Source organism: Salmo trutta, chromosome 13 (assembly GCF_901001165.1).
Source record: "Salmo trutta chromosome 13, fSalTru1.1, whole genome shotgun sequence".
In the NCBI taxonomy this organism is placed as follows: domain Eukaryota; kingdom Metazoa; phylum Chordata; class Actinopteri; order Salmoniformes; family Salmonidae; genus Salmo; species Salmo trutta.
Window position 1 is genome coordinate 64,828,670 of NC_042969.1, and position 24,485 is coordinate 64,853,154.

Here is a 24,485-nt window from a genome sequence, read left to right on the forward strand (position 1 = left end):
TCATATCTCAGCTGTCTGAGCGGCTGGTGCTCTGCTGAGATAGAACATTGGGGGAGAATCACACAGAATGGCAGGACCGGTCAAGCACAGCTTTCCTAACGTAGGACAGATTTGAGTCAATTTAAGAAACTGACATAAATGTCATAATTTTACAGCAAGACCACGATGGAGATTAGAGTCGACCAAAAATCTGCTGCAAGTTTAGGCAACATTTACATTTTAAACTTCATCCAGGACATAATGTGCGTGCAAAATGCTATATTATTTCAAATCCATTTACAAAGTCTGTGTTATAATCAATATGATTTCAATTCCATTATCTTTGGTGAGATGTATACGTCCTTATTGAACGTCAAACAAGCCATGAATGTTGAAAGCCAATTTATTGATAATTTAGAAACTTATATCGAACATGATTCGGAGAGACTTTGAACCCATCAAAAGGTGAGTGACAGTTGGATAGATACAGTGGTGTAAAGTACTTAAGTAAAATACTTTAAAGTACTACTTAAGTAGTTTTTTGGGTATCTGTAATTACTATTTATCTTTTTGACAACTTTTAATTTTGCTCCACTACATTCCTAGAGCGGACACACTAAACACAAATGCATTGTTTGTAAATGATGTCTCTGTGTTGGAGTGTGCCCCTCACTATCCGTAAATTAAAATAACAAGAAATCATACAGTCTGGTTTGCTTAATATAAAGAATGTGAAATTATTGATACTTTTACTTTTGATACTTAAGTATACTGTATATTAGCAATTACATTTACTTTTGATACTTAAGTATATTTAAAACCAAATACTTTTAGACTTTTACTCAAGTAGTATTTTACTGGGTGACTTTCACTTTTACTTGAGTAATTTTCTATTAAAGTATCTTTACTTTTACTGTAGTATGACAATTGGTTACTTTTTCCACCACTGACAGACATGTATGTTGTCATGATGCACATGCGCTTCATAGCCTATCACTCATTTGTAATAGAGTCAGTGATTTTAGAGAGAGAGAGAGAGAGAGAGAGAGAGAGAGAGAGAGAGAGAGAGAGAGAGAAAGAAAACGCATCAAGATAATTGGGTCTAAGAATTAGTAAGCCATATGTTGGGGCTGTGTCCTTTATTATATTCTGCTCCATACAATTTCATTATACTATTATCTTCTAGGTAACTCTAGAACTTAACATTAGTAATTAATAAAATATACTATTAGCCTATCATGAACTCAAAATGCATTCTAGCAGGTTGATTTCCATGGAAAGCCTCATGCATATATCATTGCATGGTTGTCTCCCCCTTAACCATCTATCATGGTATTACCGTAGGGTGAAGTATTCTCTCTAACTTATAACACAGAGCCTTACTCTTTCTGCAAGTTTTCTGCAAAGGTTTCAGACTTGCACAGTGAGGTGTACAATGGACCATCAGCTGTTATGGCAAACCCTTTGCTGGCATTCACTCTTATCAAGCTCTTGCAGTCCGTGTGGCTGAATCTAGTCTACAGTGATGAAGCACAAGAGAACACCAAATGTTATGCCCCTTTTAAAAACATTTGTCATTATAACTGATATCCCCACTTGGTGCCTGAGGGGCTACATGAGGGGAGATGTCCTGCGCTGCTCACACAGACACAGGGTCAGTGTCAGCCCCAGAGCCCTGGCCACCAAGCCCAGGGTCAAATTAACTGGTACACAAGCAAAGCCACTGGTCAAATCAATGACTTTATTTGAGTCTGTACAGACTAGTAGCCTAGATAAGATACCTACTGTAATGCACAACCTCAACCTTTTGTATATTAGTCAATTAAAATATATCAAAAGAGTCAAACCCTGTCTGGATGACAAACATTATATAATTATAAAGCGTGTGTATTTTCATTTTTAGATGTTAAGTCCCCTTTATGGGGGACTTTGAGTGGTTCTGGACTGGTTCCGTCTGAATTTCTTGTGTACAAAGTGCTCTGTGAAAGTCATACAGTGCTAGAAAGTCATATTTGTCAGCTCTCTGCTACCACTCTCTCAGTGGAGCTGGCTTAAATTGTCACATTTTCTGGCCTATCCAGACAAAGAATCGATTTGATCTCCCTCTGAGTGATGGAGCCCAGACTGGGAGGCGGCAATTGAAATGTGACATTTCTGCAAATCCAAAAAAAGAATGCTGAGCAATTTCATAGAATTTAAACAAGACCACTTTCTCTTGGTCACAGAGGAATAAAATCACACTGGGCCCGATTCCGACCTGAGTTAATCGCGCTTAAATGGAACGTAATTCCGTTTTTATTCCGTTCTCTCTATGTGTATTCTGACCTTGAACTTAAGCATGAGAATAGCATGCTATTCACTCGCTATTCATTTGGGGTGGAGATCGAATAAATGAAGGTGTGGCCAGGTGTGTCTGATTCGCCGTATTCTGACCTTGACTTAATTCCCTAATTAAAGCCTTGATGTTCATCAGTCCACGGTAAGACAAATTGTCTATAAATGGAGAAAGTTCAGCACTGTTGCTACTCTCCCTAGGAGTGGCTGTCCTGCAAAGATGACTGTAAGAGCACAGTGCAGAATGCTTAATGAGGTTAAGAAGAATCCTAGAGTGTCAGTTAAAGACTTACAGAAATCTCTGGAACATGTTAACATCTCTGTTGATGAGTCTACGATAACTAAAACACTGAACAAGAATGGTGTTCATGGGAGGACACCACAGAAGAAGCCACTGCTGTCCAAAAAAACATTGCTGCACGTCTGAAGTTCGCAAAAGAGCACCTGGACAGATTCAACTAAAGTTGAGTTGTTTGGAAGGAACACACAACACTATGTGTGGAGAAAAAAAGGCACAGCACACCAACATCAAAACCTCAACCCAACTGTAAAGTATGGTGGAGGGAGCATCATGGTTTGAGGCTGCTTTGCTGCCCCAGGACCTGGACAGCTTGCTATCATCGACAGAAAAATGAATTCCCAAGTTAATCAAGACATTTTGCAGGAGAATGTAAGGTTATCTGTCCGCCAGTTGAAGCTCAACAGAAGTTGGGTGATGCAACAGAACAACGACCCAAAACACAGAAGTAAATCAACAACAGAAGAAAATACACCTTCTGGAGTGGCCCAGTCAGAGTCCTGACCTCAACCCGATTTAAAAAGCTGTGGCATGACCTCGAGAGCGGTTCACACCAGACATCCTAAGAATATTGCTGAATTGAAACAGTTTTGTAAAGATGAATGGTCCAAAATTCTTCCTGACCATTGTGCAGGTCTGATCCGCAACTACAGAAAACGTTTGGTTGAGTTTATTGCTGCCAAAGGAGGGTCAACCAGATATTAAATCCAAGGGTTCACATATTTACCCACCCTACACTGTAAATGTTTACACGGTGTGTTCAATAAAGACATGAAAACGTATAATTGTTTGTGTGTTATTAGTTTAAGCAGATGGTGTTTGTCTGTTGTTGTGACTTAGATGAAGATCAGATAAAATTTTATGACCAATTTATGCAGAAATGCATACTTTTCTTACATTTACATGATTTAGCAGACGCTCTTATCCAGAGCGACTTACAGTAGTGAATGCATACATTTCATACATTTTTTTTTTCTGTGCTGGCCCCCCATGGGAATCGAACCCACAATCCTGGTGTTGCAAACACCATGCTCTACCAACTGAGCTACAGGGAAGGCTACTGTATATCATACTAAATGGGTCAAATGTGATCAAAATGTAGGATACTATACATCTTACAATTCTTATTGTGTTGTACGATCACTATTATATTTAGTACGATTCGTAAAGAAACATCATACTAAATAAAGTGGTATGATTTTCGTAATTATAATACGTTTTTCTCTGTGACCAGGTTGGTTTCCCCATTTCATCATAGAGTTATCCAGAGGGCACTCCTTACATGAATTCCCTTTCTCCACATTTATGCCCTAGACTGGGGGAATTCTGAACAGTGCGGCATCACAATGTTTGAAGTTCACATTTTGCCTTCAATCTAAACATTTGTCTTCTGACATGGGTGCCCAGGCTTGAACTCAATGGGATTCACAAGCTCCTCACATGACATGTGGAGATGTGGTTGAGTGGGTCACATTACAAATAAATGTGTTACTCTTTCTGCCCTACAACTCAGGATTTTAATTCCTTTCCCACTTTCACTCCTTCTCTGTATTCTCGGTATAATTCTAATCTGTCTAAATAAAGCATTTACAAATAAAGTTGAAATTCCACACAGGAGAAGGTAGAATTCCTATTCAGACTTGAGATAAGTTGATTTAACATAGACTTAAGTAAAATAAATGTACATGTTTTATTGACTTAAGTCTATGTATCTCAAGTCTGAATCGGGCCCCATGTGCTCAGTGTAACATGGGTGATTCAGCAGGCCAGTTAAGACTGAAGACTGGCTGAGTGGAGTAAGGCAGTGTTTTGAAAAGCAGGAGACCCAGGTTCAAATCCACATAGTCACACTAGTACTAGCTTTATACTGTACATATTACCTCTGCTATGACTTACATAACTCTAAACATTTTGATTGTAACATCATTTATAATCTCACAATTAGCCTAGCAACTGTAGTAGCCTATAATTGTCATGCCTGCTCCCGCTCTGGTGCTCGAGGGTGCCAGGCTGCCCTTCATTACGCACACCTGTCACCATCATTACGTGCAGCAGTACTCACCTGGACTCCTTCCCTTTGTTGATTGCCTCGTCTATAATTGTCTGCTCACCCGTTAGTGCTCTCCCTGTGCTCTCCCTGTGTCAGCATCGATGTCGTTGTTTTGTCCCTTGTCCAGACGCTGTTCCTGTCCTGTTTCATGTCCGTTGTCTATTAAATGTTCTCCCTGTACCTGCTTCCTGTCTCCAGTGTCGATCCTCACAGAATGCTGACACCAAAATTGGAAGCATCAGGGTGGGTTTGTTTTTTGTTGGTGACGTCGGGCACGGATGCCGTCACCGATGGAACCGGGGGTGCCTCAGCTAGCTCGTTGGGCTTCTATGCCGGCTTGAGAGGTTTTCTTGCCCCGGTGGGCTTGGCAGGCGCCCACCCCACATCATGTTGCAGCCGGCCATCAGGCTCCTATGCCTCAGCCGGTTTGTCAGGCTCCCACGTCGCAGCGGGATCGTCAGGCTTTCACACCTCAACTGGATCGTCAGGCTCCCACGCCTCAGCCGGTTCGCCAGGCTCCCACGCCTCTGCAGATTCGTCAGGCTTCTAAGCCCCATCCGGCTTGTCCAGCGCCCATGCCTCGGCCGGCCCATCAGGCTCGCCCAGGTGGGACGCCGGGTTGCGCCCCTAGGAGGGGAGGGTACTTCCCTTTGTTGACTGCCCCATCTATAATTGTCTGCTCCCCCATTTGTTCCCTGTGTCAGCATTGATGTCGTTATTTTGTCCCCTGTCCAGACCCTGTGCCTGTCCTGTTTCATGTCCGTTGTCTATTAAATGTTCTCCCTGTACCTGCTTTCTGTCTTCAGCGTTGATCCTCACAATAATAAGTGCCACGTTCTACCCTAGGAACATTATTCAAATAACCTCAATACATTTAAAAAAAATGGTCACTCGAAATTAATGTATGAAAGAGACCGTGTTTTGATGCTGCCTTTTATATGCAGGCCAACTTTTGGGATTTACTATTATTAAGAGAACACTAGCTATAGTTTCCAATTTTCTCATTAAATATAAAGCACATTTAGCCTACAATTCACACAGTACTTCATGAAAGGGACGAGAGCATGCATCTGTGTTTGAATGTGTAACCTAATTAAGAGCCCGGGGTATCCACTACTGCGTTACACACTAATACACCAAACACTGCTCACAGGTAGACAGATATCCATACTTCTTGGTCAGATTACCAAAATATTTATACACAATACATCATGTTTACTGTAATCTGTGTTTTACTCGTAGTGAATGCCACACAGTCCCCTGTGAACATTATGGAAAAAGTGATAAAATCCCAGGAGATTAGTGTTCGTGAATTACGTAGTTATATGGTTAGTTTAAATATAGGGATGAGGTGTATTGGAAGACTCACGACAACATTCCTTTGAGAAACCCTTCATAAATGAATGCATAGCTCTCTGTCAGTAGATCTTTGCTTGAGGACTGAAGAGGAGAATTACCATTTAGCAGTGTGCTGCTGCTAAACTATGAAAGTAATCTGCCGTATTTAAACTTGTATCCTATAACCAACAAGACACAATGCATCTGTCACGTCCTGACCAGTAAAGGGGCTGTTTGTTATTGTAGTTTGGTCAGGGCGTGGCAGGGGGTGTTTGTTTAGGGTGTTTTGGGGTTGTTTGGGTTATGTTCTATGTTAGTGTATTTCTATGTTATTTCTAGTTGGTCTATTTCTATGTGGTGTTTAGACCTTCAATTGGAGGCAGCTGCTTCTCGTTGCCTCTGATTGAAGGTCCTATTTATAGGGGTGTTTGTTCTATGGGGGTTTGTGGGTAATTATTTCCTGGTTTAGTGTTTGTTGCACCTGACGGGACTGTTTGGAGTCGTTTGTTTTGTATACGTGTTTATTTTGTTTTTCGTTCTTCAAATAAAAAAAGAAGATGAGTATACATTTTCCCGCTGCGTTTTGGTCCACTCCTTACGACAATCGTGACAGCATCAGATTCTGACAAAATTGAATTTATTTTCCTGGAACAGAGGTTTTAGATTTTATCTAAGATTTGAAATGTATTAAAGATGTCAATATTTGACACTTAAATGTAAACGTTTATATTGTTTCTATGAAATACTGTATAATTCATTTTCATTCTTTTTTACAGATATGTCTGACAACATTACAGCTACAGGTGGTTGCAGCTCCTTTCTGTGACAGGGGATCGAGGGTAACCTAATCCCACTGACGGGATTGCTAGCAAGGCGGGAAATTCAAAACATCAACAATCTAATAATTTAAATTTCTCAAACAATCAACTATTTTACACCATTTAAAAGATAAACATCTCCTTAATCGAACCACATTGTCCAATTTTCAAAGAGGCTTTACGGCGAAAGCATAAAGTTAGATTATGTTAGGAGACTACATAGCCAAAAAAGTACACACATCCATTTTCAATTCAAGGACAGGCGTCACCAAAAGCAGAAAAGCAGCTAAAATGATGCACTAACCTTTGACAATCTTCATCAGATGACACTCCTAGGACATTATGTTAGACAATACATGCATTTTTGTTCTATCAAGTTCATATTTATATCCAAAAACAGCATTTTACATCAGCGCGTGTCGTTGAGAAAATGTGTCTCCCCCAAAACTGCCAGTGAATTTACAAAAAAATACTCATTATAAAACGTGGTTAAAGTATTAAACTGTTATTCAAAGAATAACGGTTGCATTCTGAATGCAACCGCATTGACAGATTTCAAAATAACTTTACTGGGAAAGAATACTTTGCAATAATCTGAGTACTCTGGTCAGAAAAATACACTAGGCTATACAGCTAGCCGCTATGTTGGAATCATCTAAAACCATCAATAACATTAGCAATATTCCCTTACCTTTAATAATCTTCATCAGAAGGCACTTCTGGTCCAGAAACAGAATCTCAGGTCCACAACAAATGTTGTTTTTTTTCGATGAAGTTCATAATTTATGTCCAAATAACTCCATGCTGTTCCGTGTTGTTAGTGCGTTCGGTAGGCTACTCAAAATGGGAGGGAAAAGTCACAACGAAAAGTCAACAAAAACAATCTATTTACGTTCGTTCAAACATGTCAAACGTTGTTTAGCATCAATCTTTTGGTCCATTTTTAACATGAAACATCAGTAATATTTCAACCCGACCTCTCCTGTGTCTTGAAACAAGTTTTGAAAAATGTCTCGCCTCACATGAACGCGCATGTGCGCACAATAATGAAGTGACGACCTCCCAGGGACGTCAACTTCCCTTCCTTCTCATTCAGTCTCTGTTCATCATAGACGCTTCAAACAACTTTATAAAGATCGTTGACATCTAGTGGAAGCCATAGGAAGTGCAAAATGAATCCTTTGTCACTGTGTGTTTTATTACCAATGACTTGAAAATAGTACAGCCACAAAATTTTCATTTCCTGCTTGTATTTTTTCTCAGGTTTTTGCCTGCCATATGAGTTCTGTTATACTTAGAGACACCATTCAAACAGTTTTAGAAACTTCAGAGTGTTTTCTATCCACATCTACTAATAATATGCATATTCTATTTCTGGGCCAGAATAGTAAGCTGTTTAAATTGGGTACGTTTATCATCCGGCTGTGAAAATACTGCCCCCTAGCCCCTAGAGGTTAATGAGAAGGTTGTAATAATCCAGGTTGTAATAGTCCAGGTCCTGAATGCCATCTTTATTTACATCATCTGCTTGATCATCTTCACCGTCTTCAAAAGGACAAACGCACGCTATATCTTCTTCGCTCACACACTGCTGGTTGACTGCCTGTACTTAATAGTGGCTAACATCTTGCTCCTACTTAGTTTCTTTGCAGTCCCCATGCCAGTTGCAGTGTGTATTATCATCTGTGTGTTTATGAGTGTATTGACCTTTGCCACGCCACTGACAGCCATGAGCCTATGTGGCCATCTGCATGCCCCTGCGCCATGGAGAGCTCTCCACTGTACGCAGAGCCATTCACTGCATCCTACTCATCCACAGCATCAGCGCCATACAGTCCATCATAATGGTCTCCATCTTCCTTGCCTCAGTACCTCTGGGCTTTTACACTCCAGACAAGCAGTGCTCAGTGGAGATGCTTGTTGTACATAGGTGGCAGGGTCACATTATATCAGCAGTAAGTCAGTTCTACTTTCTGGTCATGTCCATCACCATTGTGTTTACCTATGCTAGAATAATAGCAGTTGCTAAAGAGGCATCATCAGACAGTAAGAAATCTTCCTCTAAAAGTCGTAAAATGGTGATCCTCCACGCCATCCAGCTGTTCCTCTGTCTGATCCAGCTGTGGTGCCCATTCATCCAGGCGGCTGTCTTGCAGATTAATTTCAGAATTTTTATTAATGTAAGGTACTTTGATTACATTGTTTTTATTCTGGATCCATGATGTCTGAGTCCACTTGTCTATGGCCTAAGGGATGAAGTGTTTTTATGTATTTTGTGGATTGAATACGAGAATATTTGTTCATATTTAAATTGCTGATTATTTGAAAAGACATCACTTACTGGAAAAGGCTAACAGAGATTTTTTGTTGTATTGCAAGATGTACTCACTAATAATGGCTTAATGTTTCAGATTTGGATATATAAAACATGATTTGCGACAGCATGCAACAAGGTATTGGATTTATTTATCACATGATCTTGTGGTATTGAAATGCACTTTTCTTTGTCAAGTCCTCAGACAATGATGTACTGTGTTAATGTCTTGGTATATATGCACAGCTCTGTTAAATGCACTTATGTATGTTTTTAGGTCTACAGCATCAATAATTATATGCATTGCAGTGAAATGTGTTCTTCCCCCCCAAAAAATGTCATAACATAACCCGTGTACAGTGCCTTCGGAAAGAATTCAGATCCCTTGACTTTTTCCACGTTGTTACGTTACAGCCTTATTCTAAAATTGATTCAATTGTTTTTTTCCCTCATCAATCTACACACAATACCTCCTAATGATAGAGCAAAAACAGGTTTTTAGACATTTTTCAAATGTATTAAAAACAAAAAACTTAACTATCCCATTAACATAAATATTCAGACCCTTTACTCAGTACTTTGTTGAAGCACCTTTTGCAGCGATTACAGCATTGAGTCTTCTTGGGTATGATGCTACAAGCTTGGCACACCTGTATTTGGGGAGTTTCATCCATTCTTCTCCGCAGATCCTCTCAAGCTCTGTCAGCTTGAATGGGGAGCGTTGCAGCACAGCTATTTTCAGGTCTCTCCAGAGATGTTCGATGGGGTTCAAGTCCGGGCTCTGGCCGGGCCCCTCAAGGACATTCAGAGACTTATCCCGAAGCCATTCCTGCATTCTCTTGACTGTGTGCTTAGGGTCGTTGTCCTGTTGGAAGGTGAACCTTCACCCCAGTCTGAGGTCCTGAGCGCTCTGGAGCAGGTTTTCATCAAGAATCTCTCTGTTCTTTGCTCCGTTCAACTTTCCCTCAATCCTGACTAGTCTCCAAGTCCCTGCCGCTGAAAAACATCCCCACAGCATGATGCTGCCACCACCATGTTTCACCATAGGGATGATGCCAGGTTTCCTCTAAACGTGACGCTTGGCCTTCAGGCCAAAGAGTTCCATCTTGGTTTCATCAGACCAGAGAATCTTGTTTCTCATGGTCTGAGATTCTTTAGCTGCCTTTTGGCAAATTCCAAGCAGATGTCATGTGCCTTTTACTGAGGAGTGACTTCCGTTTGGCCACTCTACAATACAGGCCTGATTGGTGGAGTGCGCAGAGATGATTGTCCTTCTGGAAGTTTCTCCATAGAGGAACTCTAGAGCTCTGTCAGAGTGGCCATCGGGTTCTTGGTCACCTCCCTGACCAAGGCCCTTCTCCTCCGATTGCTCAGTTTGGCTGGGCAGCCAGCTCTAGGAAGAGTATCGGTCGTTCCAAACTTCTTTCATCTAAGAATGATTGAGGCCACTGTGTTTTTGGGGACCTTCAATGCTGCAGACATATTTTGGTACCCTTCCCCAGATCTGTGCCTCGACAAAATCCTGTCTTGGAGCTTCTATGGACAATTCCTTCAACCTCATGACTTGGTTTTTGCTGTGACATGCACTGTAATTGCAGGACTTTATATAGACATGTGTGTGCCTTTCCAAATCATGTCCAATCAATAGAATTTACCACAGGTTATCGCAACTCAGAATATGACCCAGATCCAGAAACGGGAGGCCGTTCTCAGTTCTCAGATGATTTATTAGAAACACGAGGCAGGCAGAGGTTTGTGATCAGGTCCAAGTCGGGCAGGTACAGGACAGCAGGCAGGCTCGGGGTCAGGGCTGGCAGAATGGTCAGAACCGGGAAAAACTAGGAAACAGAACTAGAGAAACAGGAAGGCGGGAGAGAACGCTGATAAGACCTGACAAGACAAGACAAACTGGAAACAGACAAACAGAGAACACAGGTTTAAATACACAGGGGATAATGGGAAGATGGGCGACACCTGGAGGGGGGTGGAGACATGCACAAAGACAGGTGAAACAGATCAGGGTGTGACACAGGTGGGCTCCAATCAAGTTGTAGAAACATCTCAAGGATGATCAATGGAAACAGGCTGCGCCTGTGCTCAGTATTGAATCTCATAGCAAAGGGTCTCAATACTTACGTAAATAAGGTACAGTATTTCTGTTTTTTATTTTTAATACACTTGCTAAAATAAAAAAATAAAAACAGGTTTTGCTTTGTCATTATGGGGTATTGTGTGTAGATTGTTCAGTTTAGATTTTTTTTAAATCCATTTTAGAATAAGGCTGTAACGTAACAAATTATGGAAAAAGTCTAGGGGTCGGAATACTTTCCGAAGGCACTGCATGTTATGATGACTTGATCAGGAGAATAATAAAATACCCCAGTTCCTCCCAAGAAAACCTGCAAGGAAATCAAATATTTACTGTACTAGCTTCTCATAAAGTGCACTTGATTTGATCTTTAGGCCAGTAACCCCACCAGGCCTCTACAGTGGTAGAGGAAACACTAACATGTCTTAATTAACCTGTTTCCCGGTTAGAGGCCCAATGCGGCACAATTGTGTAATAAGTGAAGAGTATCATCAACTGTTATTGGAATGTTTTCATGTCTACAGTCCTACAGTATTACTACTCATATAATGTCCTCTTTCTCTACTCGTCTGAGGTGGGTGTCTTTTGATACTCAAACTTTTTTATTGATTAATAAGGCAGCCCCAACATTTTTCAGGTGTGTTCCCTTACAAAAGTCACAAACCTTTTTGGGCTGTTAAAATTTTCACGAGTCAGACATGGTTTTCGGACACATATGTGAAGTTTCACAGTTTAATTCTACACATGTTTTACCCTCATGATTTATTTTCCCTTCACATATTTATTTTTCACTACTTCCAGCTATATCTGATCTCCCATAGAGGGACTGACCAAAACTGACCATGCTTAACTTCAGAGGCAATCCAGCAGTGGGATGCAGGGTGAGATCAGGGCCATTTCTAGGATTTTAAGACATTTGGGCTTTGCCCAAAGCCAGTAGGCGATCTGGGGTTATCCTCCCCTGGCATAAAAAATAAGGAATTTTAACAGCTAAGTGCATGAATTTGATGCACTTTGATTTGAACATTGAGAGATTAGAACATTGAGAGATTAGATATTTTTCAGGTAACTTGTCTCTTGTGTATCCTCCTCTCTCATCCTGTCCTGTTTGTAAAAAGTGTAAAAAGCAAACAATTGTTTTAATAGTAATTTCACAGGCTTTTTCACCTTACCTGCAAATGTTTTGTAAACCATGTTTTACGTTTTCACTGTATTTCACCTGTTATAATTTGGGCAAATAAATACAACTAATTAGAATCTATAGAGCAGCTTGAAGTGATATAGTCTACTCTGTGCTCATCAAACCTCTGTTCTCTCTCCATCTCTTCTGTCACTTTCTCGGTGTCTTGTCTTTTGCTGTCTTGTCTGTTGCTGTCTCAGGTTCTTGTTTGTTAGTGTCTCCTTTGTCTATCCTCTTCTGTTGAGGCTTGTTTTGTTCTTCTGGTGTCACTCTCCATCATATCCTATTCTTCTGTTGCTGTCTCTGTGTCTTGCCTGTTGTCTCTCTCCATCATATCCTACTCTTCTGTTGCTATTTCTGTGTCTTGTCTCGTATGTCTCTTTAGTTTTGCAATCCACAATGTTCAAGGGGATACTCCTAGGTTTTTTCTTATGCATGCCAATATATATTGCTAGTACTGTAGAATGTCATCCCAAGTCAAATCAAATGTGAGACCATACTTGCCTAGATGATTGGCATAAAAATATTGGTTGACTGCATATTAGGCCTATCAACCGCATAGGCTACGTATTCGTTATATATCAGGGAATCTAATGGAATAAACTCCAATTTAGTTCAAAGTATCCATAAGATATATCATGGCAGGATCATCATTTACCCTAGAGCTAAATAATATTTAACAATCTACATTCGATAAACCTTACTATCTGACTCCATTACATATTCAAGTAAAACCATATGCAATCAACTATTATGCACTTAGCTGCCTAAGATCAAGGAATGGTCATGAGAAGCAAATATCAAATCAAGTATTATTTAATAACTGTCAAATGAATGGGTTCACATACAAGGCATAAAGATTAAGTTACAAGGAAATACTGACATTAACAAAGCATCATTCTACGCATATACTGTAGATCCTCAACTCCCAGCCTTTCATATAAATGATAAGGTTAACTTACAAGACCAAGCAGGAACAAAGAGATGCCTACTAGACCAGAGACCTAGAAAACTAGGAAATGAGAATTGTTCATACAGCCTTCCTCCATGGACAGGATAAGAGACAGGACAAAGGGATTTCATTCCATTTATAACATCTGAAGCTGTAACTTTTTCAAAACAAAATCAACCACCATTGAACAATCAAACGATACCAAGTTTAGAGTAACGTGTTCAACCAGGCCCAATCTCCACAGGATGTCACAGCATCTAAAGGTTTGTGTGGGAGACTACACTTACCACCTGGGGGCGACCCGTCAGGAAGTCCAGGATCCAGTTGCAGAGGCAGGTGTTTCATCACAGGTTCCTTAGCTTAGTGATGAGCTTTGAGGACACTATGATGTTGAACGCTGAGCTGTAGTCAATGAATAGCACTCTCACGTAGGTGTTCCTTTTGTCCAGGTAGGAAAGGGCAGTGTGGAGTGTGATCGAGATTACATCATCTGTGGATCTGTTGGGCGTTATGCAAATTGGAGTGGGTCTAGGGTTTCTGGGATAACGGTATTGATGTGAGCCATGACCAGCCTTTCAAAGCACTTCATGGCTACAGACATAAGTGCTACGGGTCGGTAGTCATTTAGGCAGGTTACCTTGGGAACAGGGACTATGGTGGTCTGCTTAAAGCATGTTGGTATTACAGACTCAGTCAGGGACAGGTTGAAAATGTCAGTGAAGACACTTGCCAGTTGGTCAGCAGATGCTCGGAGTACACGTCCTGGTAATCCGTCTGGCCCTGTGGCCTTGTGAATGTTGACCTGTTTGAAGGTCTTACTCACATCGGCTATGGAGAGTGTGATCACACAGTTGTCCGGAACAGCTGATTCTCTCATGCATGCTTCAGTGTTGCTTGCCTCAAAGCGAGCATATAACTTATTTAGCTTGTCTGGTAGGCTCGTGTCACTGAGCAGCTCGCTGCTGTGCTTCCCTTTGTAGTCCGTAATAGGGTTGCACAATGAGGCTTCACTCAGAAGCTCTCATTACTAATCAGGGAACAGGGGACACGTTCTCTTTCTAACTGTACTCTGGAGATATCCATCCGGCAACACAGTGAACACGCCTCCCTGTTCATCAAATGCAGTCCATGAAAGTCCCCTCACTAACAACCCATGCCAATGTTTACTTTAAGGTTTCATCATTCTCTCTGAAAACAACAACGAACACTAGTAGACGGACATGCTTTTTTATTTTTTATTTAATTAATTAATTGATTGATTTTTTTACCCATTTTTTGTGGTATCCAATTAGTAGTTACAGTCTTGTCCCATCGCTGCAACTCCGGTACGGACTCGGGAGAAGCAAAGGTCGAGAGCCATGCATTCTCTAAAACACAACCCAGCCAAGCCGCATTGCTTCTTGACGTAATGCCCATTTAACCCAGAAGCACCAATGTGTCAGAGGAAACACTGTGCACCCGGCGACCGTGTCAGCGTGCATTGCGCCCGGCCTGCAACATGAGTCACTAGTGTGCGATGAGACAAGAACTTCCTTGCCGGCCAAACCCTCCCCTAACCCGGACGACGCTGGGCCAATTGTGCGCCACCCCATTGGTCTCCTGGTCACGGCCAGCTGCGACAGAGCCTGGACTCAAACCAGGATCTCTAGTGGCACAGATAGCACTGTGATGCAGTCCCTTAAACCACTGCACCACTCGGGAGGCCCGACAGAACATGCCTTTTACTCTAGGCCCTGGTCTGCATGCATTTCACTCATGGGTTGAGAGAACACCCTTTAAAAACAGAACAAGGTTTTATAGATATTGTAGCGAACCACGGGACATGGAAGCATAACTGGGTCGCTGGCGTGAAAGGTAAACACCCATCGCACCAATTTATTTTTTTTATTTTTTTATTTTACCGTTATTTAACCAGGTAAGTTGACTGAGAACACATTCTCATTTACAGCAACGACCTGGGGAATAGTTTCAGGGGAGAGGAGGGGGATGAATGAGCCAATTGTAAGCTGGGGATGATTAGACAGCCGTGATGGTATGAGTGCCAGTAGGGTTAACGCACTTGCTGGGAATTGAAAAGTAGCTCATATAGAGAGGATCGTTACATGGCCCACTCCGAACGGGAAGGCACGTCCCAGTGCTTCGACTACTCAGCCCCCTCACACGTCCGTGTGTTCCATTGCCTCACATCCGCCATCCCACTTCAGACACAAATGTAGCGAACGACAGGACAGGGAGGAGAGCCCGGGTTGCTGGCATGAAAGGCAAACACCCTACGCGTTGCACTAATAGTGTTTTGTGACACGAGCCACAGTCTTAGCAGACTGGTTTGGAAACGGATACACACATGCCAGCTTAGTAAAGTGATCAGTCACTACTAACACATCAATAGACTTGTTGTTTGAATCTTCTGCAGTCCAGAAATCAATACACACAAGTTCCAAAGGTGCCGTTGTCACAATGGAGACAAGTGGAGCTCTTGCTTCAGGCTCAGGTGCTTTACTCAACACGCATCTCTTACAGTGGGCCACGTATTCCTTGACATCATTTTCCATAAAGTCCCAGTAAAACCGCTGTCTCGTAAGCCACAATGTGCGCTGCTGACCCTGATGACCAGCATCATCATGAACTCCCTTCAACACAAGGCCTCTCAAAGACACAGGTACAACATACTGGAATATTTTCTTCTTACTCACTGGGTGTTTTGAGACGATACAGAATCCCTAAGCGTGTGGTGAGTTTTCCCCACTGTCTTAGAGTATAAACTGTTTCATTAGCTTCAAGGACTCGCTCTCTCCTAGATGGGCGCCGGCCTCTATCTACAAAGCACATGACTCTGCTGATGACAGGATCCAGTGACTGGTTATCATACAGCTCCTTGTGTGTAAAGACAGGTAAAGGGCTCTGACCCATGGACATCAACTTCTCAAGGTGCTGCGCATGTGAAATGGCCCTCACTGTGGCACCATCATCCCATCGGCGGTGAGCATGGAGGACAGCAGACACCTCTTCACAGGAAACCAACCCACTGACATCGTCTCCAGCTCTACTTAACTCACTCCCAGGAGCCATAGACGTTCCACAGCCAGCCTCGGGCTGTTCACAGGAGAGGCGGAACATGTCTTGAACATCATCCACTCGAAGACCTCTGGCTTCCTCCAGCAGGACATCATATGGAATTCTTGTCAGTCGGTGCAGAACTGTGGAGCGGACAAATGGCTCTCTGCTCAAAGCATCAGCAACGACATTCTTGGGACCTGGTATGTACTGGATATCAAAGTCAAAGGGTGCCAGCTTTGCAACCCATCTCTGCTCGCATGCATCAAGTCTCGGCTTTGTAAGAATATATTTGAGTGGATTGTTGTCGGTCCACACAGTAAACCTATGCCCTCGCTGCCAATGGCTGAATTTATCATGAATGGCCCATTTCATGGCTAGAAATTCCAGCCGGTGAGCAGGATACTTGGATTGTGCATGATTATGAGATTTACTAGCAAAAGCTAATGGCCTGGCTATTGCCGTCCCATCTTGCACTTGGGATAGTACAGCTCCCAAACCACTAGTAGATGCATCCACAGAAAGTAAAAATGGCTGAGAAAAATCTGGATGAGCCAGCAGTGCCTGGTCAAGTAGTGCTGATTTCAAAGCTTCAAAAGCGAGTTGACATTCGGCAGTCCAGTCTGCAGCAGTGAGCCTGCGAGAGGGACCAGGCCTCCTCCTACCCTTGCCTCTCCTAGGCTTCTTCTGACCTGTAGTTAGCTGAAACAATGGCCTTGCAACCATGGAACAATTCTCAATGTAGTGCTGATAGTATACTACCATACCAAGAAAAGAACGGATTTTGCTAGGAGACGGAGTGACACCATCAGCTTCCATCATCTCGCTCTCAGTCACGTTCAAAATAGTTTGAACTTTAGCAGGGTCAGTGGCTACACCCTCCTGAGAAATGATGTGACCCAAAAACTTAACAGACCTCCTCAAAAACTTGCACTTAGACGGAGACAGTTTAAGATTGTGCTCCTGCAACCGCTGAAAAACCATCTCAAGTCTCTGCAGACTCTCTTCCTCAGTCTTAGCAAAAACCATCAGATCATCCAAATAACAAAGGAGACTTAGAAAGTTTTGGTCACCAAAGATGGTCAGCATCATTCTCATAAACGTAGCAGGGCTGTTGCAGAGGCCCTGAGGCAACCGATTGTACTCGTGCAGACCTAAAGGAGAGGAAAAGGCAGTGTATTTCTTATCCTCTTCATGCAGTGGCACGTTATAATACCCTGACGTCAAGTCCATTGTGCTGAAGAAGGCATTACCTCCCAGCGCGGCCAGTACATCAGCCTGATGAGGCAGGGGATGAGCGTCCTTTACAGTGCGGGCATTTAACCACCTAAACTCAGTACATAGGCGCAAGTCCCCATTCTTTTTCCATACCAGCACCAATGGTGAGGCATACTCACTGCTGGATTTTCTGACGATTTCCTTTTCCTCGATATCATCCAGTGTTTCCCTGAGTTTTTGGTAATGAGCTGGAGAAAGCCTACGATAAGGTAATCGAAATGGGCGGTCATCAGTCAGCCGTATGCGATGGCAGAACCCCTTTGCCTCACCACAATCTAGGCTATGTCTAGAGAACACTGTGTCATACTTCCCAATTAAATTGACAAGTTTATCCTTCCAGAACTGTGAAACTGGACACTCCTCAACAGACAGGCCTTGAAGTCCAAGATTGCTCAGTGTACTGTTGCCATGAACTACACTGCCACCAACTGAACTCTTAGCTGTCAGACTGCCATGTGAGCTGTCACATTGAACTTTAGCCACGTTCTGGTAAGCTGCTTGCTGGTTGACATCATCAAAATGCTCTAATGCAATGCAAGGATACACATCCGCCACTTTAGCATTTCGTCTCAGGGTAACTGGTGATGTTGTTGGATTCACTATCTTCACAGGTAGCCATCCATCCCCCCACAGAGGCGTAACTACTCTCCCCACTAGTATGTGTCGATTCACACAACGAGACGTGCTGGGCTCGACAACAACAGCACTGCCCACAGAGAGTTTTGTCTTTGGGGGTAGGCGGCCCCACACCAGAAAGTTCCCCTCTACCACTCCTGCCTCCCTCAACCGAGGTACAATATCTGCGGTCAGAGTAGTAGCCATGGAGCCACTATCTAACATCCCCTTCAGCTCAACTTTATCCTGTACTAGCACGGAGGTGTAAAACAAACTGTCATTCTGCGTAATTCTCATTGTGTTCTGAAAAATGACTGTGTTGTTCTTGGGTACTGACTCACAAAAGTAAGAATAAACAGATTGGATATCATCATCAGTGGAGGAAAAATAAGACTGCCCCACATTGCCCTCCTCAGAATGGAGGCATTCTAGTTTTCCTGAGACGTGCCAGTCTGTCCACATCCAGGGCTCTGTCGCTGCCCAGCCTCACTACAGTCAAAGCTCATGTGGCCCGGAGAGAAGCACTTGAAGCACAGCTGGTGCATCTAACAGTGAGCTTTGGTCCAGTGATTAGTGCTTCCACAGACGGCGCACTCACGCTGACGTTTGTGGAACTGTTTACGGTGCCCTCTGTTCACAGACTGAGTATTGCTGACCAGAGCCTTCTCTAACAAAGTCAAAACCTTCTCTAATGTCTCACCCTCAGAAATAGATGGTGCCTGGTCTGGTTCACGGCCACATTGAGAAAAGGATGACACCTTAGGTCTGTTCACAGGACCCACTCCCTCCTGGGGGGAGTCAAAGACGGCAGCCACCTGCTGTGAAAGTTGTGTTCTACATGCTTTACGTTCCCTTAACAGTTCATCCAACTGATCCTGTACCTCACTGGCTGTCCAGTCACGAAGGGGTTTGCTCTTGAACACTTGGGCCAACTCTTTATCAGGACAGTTGCGTACAAACATGACTGCCAACTCTGAGCACTCATTGGGTAGGGTCCTGCCCTCACTCACAAGGTACTGTTTGGCTGCCTCTGCAGCTTTGTTAAGCCTAATCCAGAAATCTATTGGACCCTCATTAGCATATGGTTTGATTGAATAGAAATCAGCTAATGGCATACCTGAGCAGACAGTATCCCCAAAGTGTTGCTTGAGAACACTGAACACCGCCTTAACATCTGTGACAACAGGGTTGTTACGCATCCAGACTTTGGTCACATCCCGTGCCCTCCCCATGAGCCTAGACATCACCTCCCCAACATTCTCAGACCCAGTGTAACCCCTCTTCTCTAAGTAGACTCCCATTAACTCCTCCCACTCCAGGACAGAGTACTTATCTGAGCCATCACCACTAAAGAAAGGTGGAGGACTAACATCGGACTTCACAACCAGATTCAGCTTGGACGCATCAATAAAGGTTGACCCACACTGCTCAGGCAGGGGAAACTGCTGGGGTTGGTGAGGGGGACAGGCAGGAGAAAGACTTGAAACCCCAGACTGCAGTAAACTCGCTCTGATGGATTCACCTATATCTCTGAACCAATCTGCTTAATAATGTCACTTAGCTGACTCGGAAGTGTCCCATTATCACTGAGGACTGTGGATGATGGTACATCAAAAGACAGAGGTGGGATACCCTGGTCAGGTGGAACAAACAGCCTACCCCTCCCAGCGCTTGCAAACTCAGGACTAGCAAACGCTCTACTCCCAGGAGCTGACTGTACAATTGGCGTAAATGCAAGGACACCCCTCCCTCTACCCACACTAAAATCCCCAGCATAACTAAATGTATGGACTTGAGAGTCTTCCATGGCTCAACAGAGCACTAAAATACAATGTAATTTACTGCATTCAAATACAAAAAAAAAATTGCAATAAACAAATTCATCAAAAACATACAAATAAGCATGAATACCTGTATCTAATGAATATGCTACACTCACATTCACTGTTTACAGTATATATTAGCTTACAGCAAACCATCAACAAATGCGCATGCGCAGGTCGTGCGCCTCAGCCTCATGCACAGCTCCCGGGGGTCGCTTGAGCTGACCAGTCGGCAGGTCACGGCACCAGTTTGTAGCGTGGTTCGTTCTGCGTTGTGTACTTTTATTTAGGACACTGCCACAACTGGAATTCTGATGGTTGAATCATTTTTATTCAACCTGCACACGAAGAGACAACACACAATATGTTAGCCCTCGGTGCAACTCTCGGTTACAGCTCTCGGGCACTTTGCTAGTTGAAGGTCCGGCAAAAGAGAACGGAACTGCATACATACATTCAGTGCCCAACAGCACACTATACAATACAATTAAAATGATATACAACATATTCGGACAAAATAAAAGACATACCTGCACACGAAGAGACAACACACAATATGTTAGCCCTCGGTGCAGTCACAGCTCTCGGGCACCTGCGTGAGCACATAGCAACTCACTCAAACACGGTCCCAAATACTCCTGAGATACAATAGGTACCCTAATTAGCGAGCTTGGTGAAAGTTGTTAACATAAATCTTTATAATTGTTCACATTGTAACAAAACCTATAGTTGCGTAACAGCACTTTATGTAACTTTACCACAGTTTTATATTGCCAAATTACGGCGCCAAGGACAACATACCTTGCTAGTTGAAGGTCCGGCAAAAGAGAACAATAAAAGGGTCTGTAAGTACGGATAACCCGCGATGGACCAAACCAAAATATACAAACTTTTACAATTAGGTGTATTTACAATATAGATATCAAAAAATGTTTGTACACCGAAAAATAACATTAACTATGCTGCTGTAATTAAATAAAGAAAACACATTGAATTATTATTATTGTTATTAACTTATTAACATCCCCTCTTGACCTGGCCTACTTGAACTGTCCTTGTGTGCAACTTGGTGCATAATCTAGGGGAACAACATCACTCTACTACACATCCACCTGGTGTCCCGGGTCTAAATCAGTCCTGATTAGAGTGGAAGCATGAAACAAAGCAGTAAAACTGACTTTGAGGTCCAGATTTTAATTTGAGGGTTTAAGCAAATCTGGATTTATGTATAAACTGCTCATCAGGACCTTGATTTGCTGAAGTAGGTGTGTTAGACCAGGGTTTGGAACAAAAGCCTGCAAACCCAGTAGTTCTCTAGGAGGCGATTCCACAAATAATTGATGACTAGGATTTGTGAACGTTGATTTTAGTTTCACCCTCTATGACGATGGTGGATCTAAAAATTACAGAACAGTGCTGCACTGCTGCTCTCTGGTGGTGACTGGTGCTGGTAATGAGTTGGGGTGGAGCAGGGTTGCCATGTCTGCAGTTTTCTAACAAAATTGTGTATTTTGAAAACGACGTCGCGGGTGAAAATGTATTGGTCGCGGGTTACAGGTTTTTGAGCTACTTCTAAATTGTACCGTGGCCGCCATGGCATTATTTTCACTTTGACTTGCTGCTGTTGACTATCAGTAACAGGCAGTGAGGCAGCCTGTTACTGAGTCGGAGGGGTGTGTGTGCATTGAGACTGAGCGCTGCAGCAGGCAGCCGAGTCACGTGAGTGAAAGGAGTCAGAGTGGCGCGCACACACGCTCGTCATGACAACTTTTTACCAGATGTAGGTAGGTCAAAACAAATCAAATCGTATTTGTCACATGCTCTAATACAACACGTGTAGACATTACCGTGAAATCGTTACTTACAAGCCCTTTACCAACGATGCAGTTTTAAGAAAAGTAAGAGTTAATAAAATATTTACTAAATAAACTAAAGTAACAATTAGGGATGCACGATATATTGGTAAGCATATCGGAATCAGACGATATTAGCAAAAAAAATTCGGCATCGGCCCGATGTCTAGTTTAACGCCGTTGTGCAAAACCGATGTCAAAGCTGACGTGCATACCTATATAACGTAGGTAGATGACTTAATGACGCCACGAAAAATACAGCGATACACGTGCATTTCTAACCTAGCCCACAATGTCTGCTGTGTGGATCTATTTTGAAGTTTCAAGGGAAGATAACAAAAAGGCCGTTTGTGCTGCTATTATTTCCAGAGGAGGGGAGAAAGTGAAATCTTTCAATTAGGGATGCACCGATATGACATTTTTGGCCGATACTGATATCCAATATTTTCCTTGCCAAAAAACCCGATACTGATAACCGATATTTTAAAAAATTGCGGCCTTTTAAGCATTCTAGTACAGATAGTTGAAACACACACACTTCCAAAAAAGTTATTTTGTTGGCATTTACATATGTCCCCATTACCAGTAAAACATAATCAAAATGTATTTCTTACTTACTTGCTGTGCTGTTTCGTTGTTCAGTCATTTCATTCTCAACCAGGATTTCATCATACATGTCAAGCAGTTAAGTTTCAGCTCTGACAGGCCTCCTGTCGTGGGTCCTCTTCCTCGGTGCACACTGTCATTGTGTCTGTTTATATCTTGTCCAGCTGTGTCTGTAACATTTCATGTAAACCCTGTTTCTTGTCTGCATCGAAGTAGCGGTCCTTGTACCTAGCATCGAGCATGGTGGCGACACAGTAAAGAGGCTCAGAGAGAATTCCACCGAATCGCTTGTTCACAGCCTCTAGTAGATTACTTTTGCAAGTTTTAACCCCACAGTCTGTCGGCAGTTTTGTTGAGCAGGCGTTTCAGTGCCATGACAGAGGGTATCACATCTGCTGCAGACGCAGTTGATGAGCTTATTTCTTGAGTCAGTTGTTCGAATGGAGCTAGGAGTGTGTTCATGTTTCCAAGTTTCAAACATGTTCTCAAATGCTATTGAAATGGCAGCAGCAGTATGTGAGCCAGCACATTCTTGAGCATGCAATACGGCTTTCCTCAGTACAAAATCCTCGTCGACCCACTGTGCTGTCAGACTCAGCATGCTCATGGGGCTGACATCGCTGGTCCAAATGTCAGTCGTGAAGCTAATAGCAGTGACGCCCATAGCAAGTAGCTCATGGATGTGCGCTTCAACAATACTGTGTAACTCCGCTAGGGCAACATCTGAAAAATAGCGCCTACTTGGAAGTGGTCCTGGTGCTCGAGGTGCTCGACCAGTCGGCGAAAGCCAACATCATCCACTACAGAGAACAATTGATTGTCAAGGGCAATGAATTCCATTATCTTGGCCTTAATGGATTTCGTATTTAAGTTGTCTCTCTGAAATGATCTTGCTCTTTCAAATGACTGCTCGGCTTGAACTTGTTTAGTTGTTGGAAATGTGTGCTTAGTTTTTTTCTGCTTTTGTTCTAAGTAGTCGCTAAACGTCTGGGGGTGATGCACATTCAAATTAGTAATTAGGTTTGTGGTATTTTTTTATCAAGTTGTTTCAAGATTTTGCTGCTCAATGTTATTCATACAAGTCCAGGATTTCAGGGCCCATAGGGCTCTGGTCAAAAGTGGTGCACTATATAGGGAATAGGGTGCCATTTGGGATGTATCCTTCCAGTAGAGTCATCCATTTTGACTGTGCCCTTTTTGACACCTTGTTGATGATTGATGGTTGTGAGTCCTGTGTTGTCTCCTTGGGAGGCTGTCCTCTAGCTGAGCGTAGTGGAGGGCTGCTTAGATGTTGTGTGTCCTACGTCATGGCGGACTCTGCTGAACCAGTCACCACAGCTCTCATAGCAGACAGTCACTGCCCCGTCTGGGACCGCCAGCATGAGTACAGGTAGACTACCTTTGTACCATCTATATAGCTTACTCCAAAGGTTTAGACAACACATACTGTTTATTTAATATTACATTTTAATGGGCCCAAAGATTCAATGGTTAACAGTTCATATTATTGATTGTTTGGATGATTATGAACAAATGTGCTGATGAGATTATTGGAACCAGCTTAGTTGAGAATGCCCTCTGTTAGACCATGTCATGATGAACTCTACTGTTTGATAATCACAGGCAACTTCTTTCGGATCCAAAACAATCCCTGTGTTCAAAGTCTGGCACAAAGGAGGTACAGTACAGCAATGTAGTAACACACAATAAAACTCTAGCTAACAGACAACAATTCTTGATGTTTTAATATGTGGAATGCCCTTCTTCATTGGGGCAGTGTCTTGCCTTTTTAGATGTGGAGCGGGTGATTGGGTTTGCCTCAGTGGACCTGTCCCCTCTCCTGTCAGGCTTCCAGTCAGTGTGTGGCTGGCACAACATCACTATCTTCAATAGCCAGTGACAGC

At 42.8% G+C, this 24,485-nt stretch overlaps 1 pseudogene; it reads left to right on the forward strand.

The window, feature by feature from the left end:
- The first annotated feature begins 412 nt into the window (after nucleotides 1-412).
- LOC115206819 (odorant receptor 131-2-like) lies at nucleotides 413-24,481 on the forward strand (annotated as a pseudogene).
- The last annotated feature ends 4 nt before the right edge of the window (nucleotides 24,482-24,485 follow it).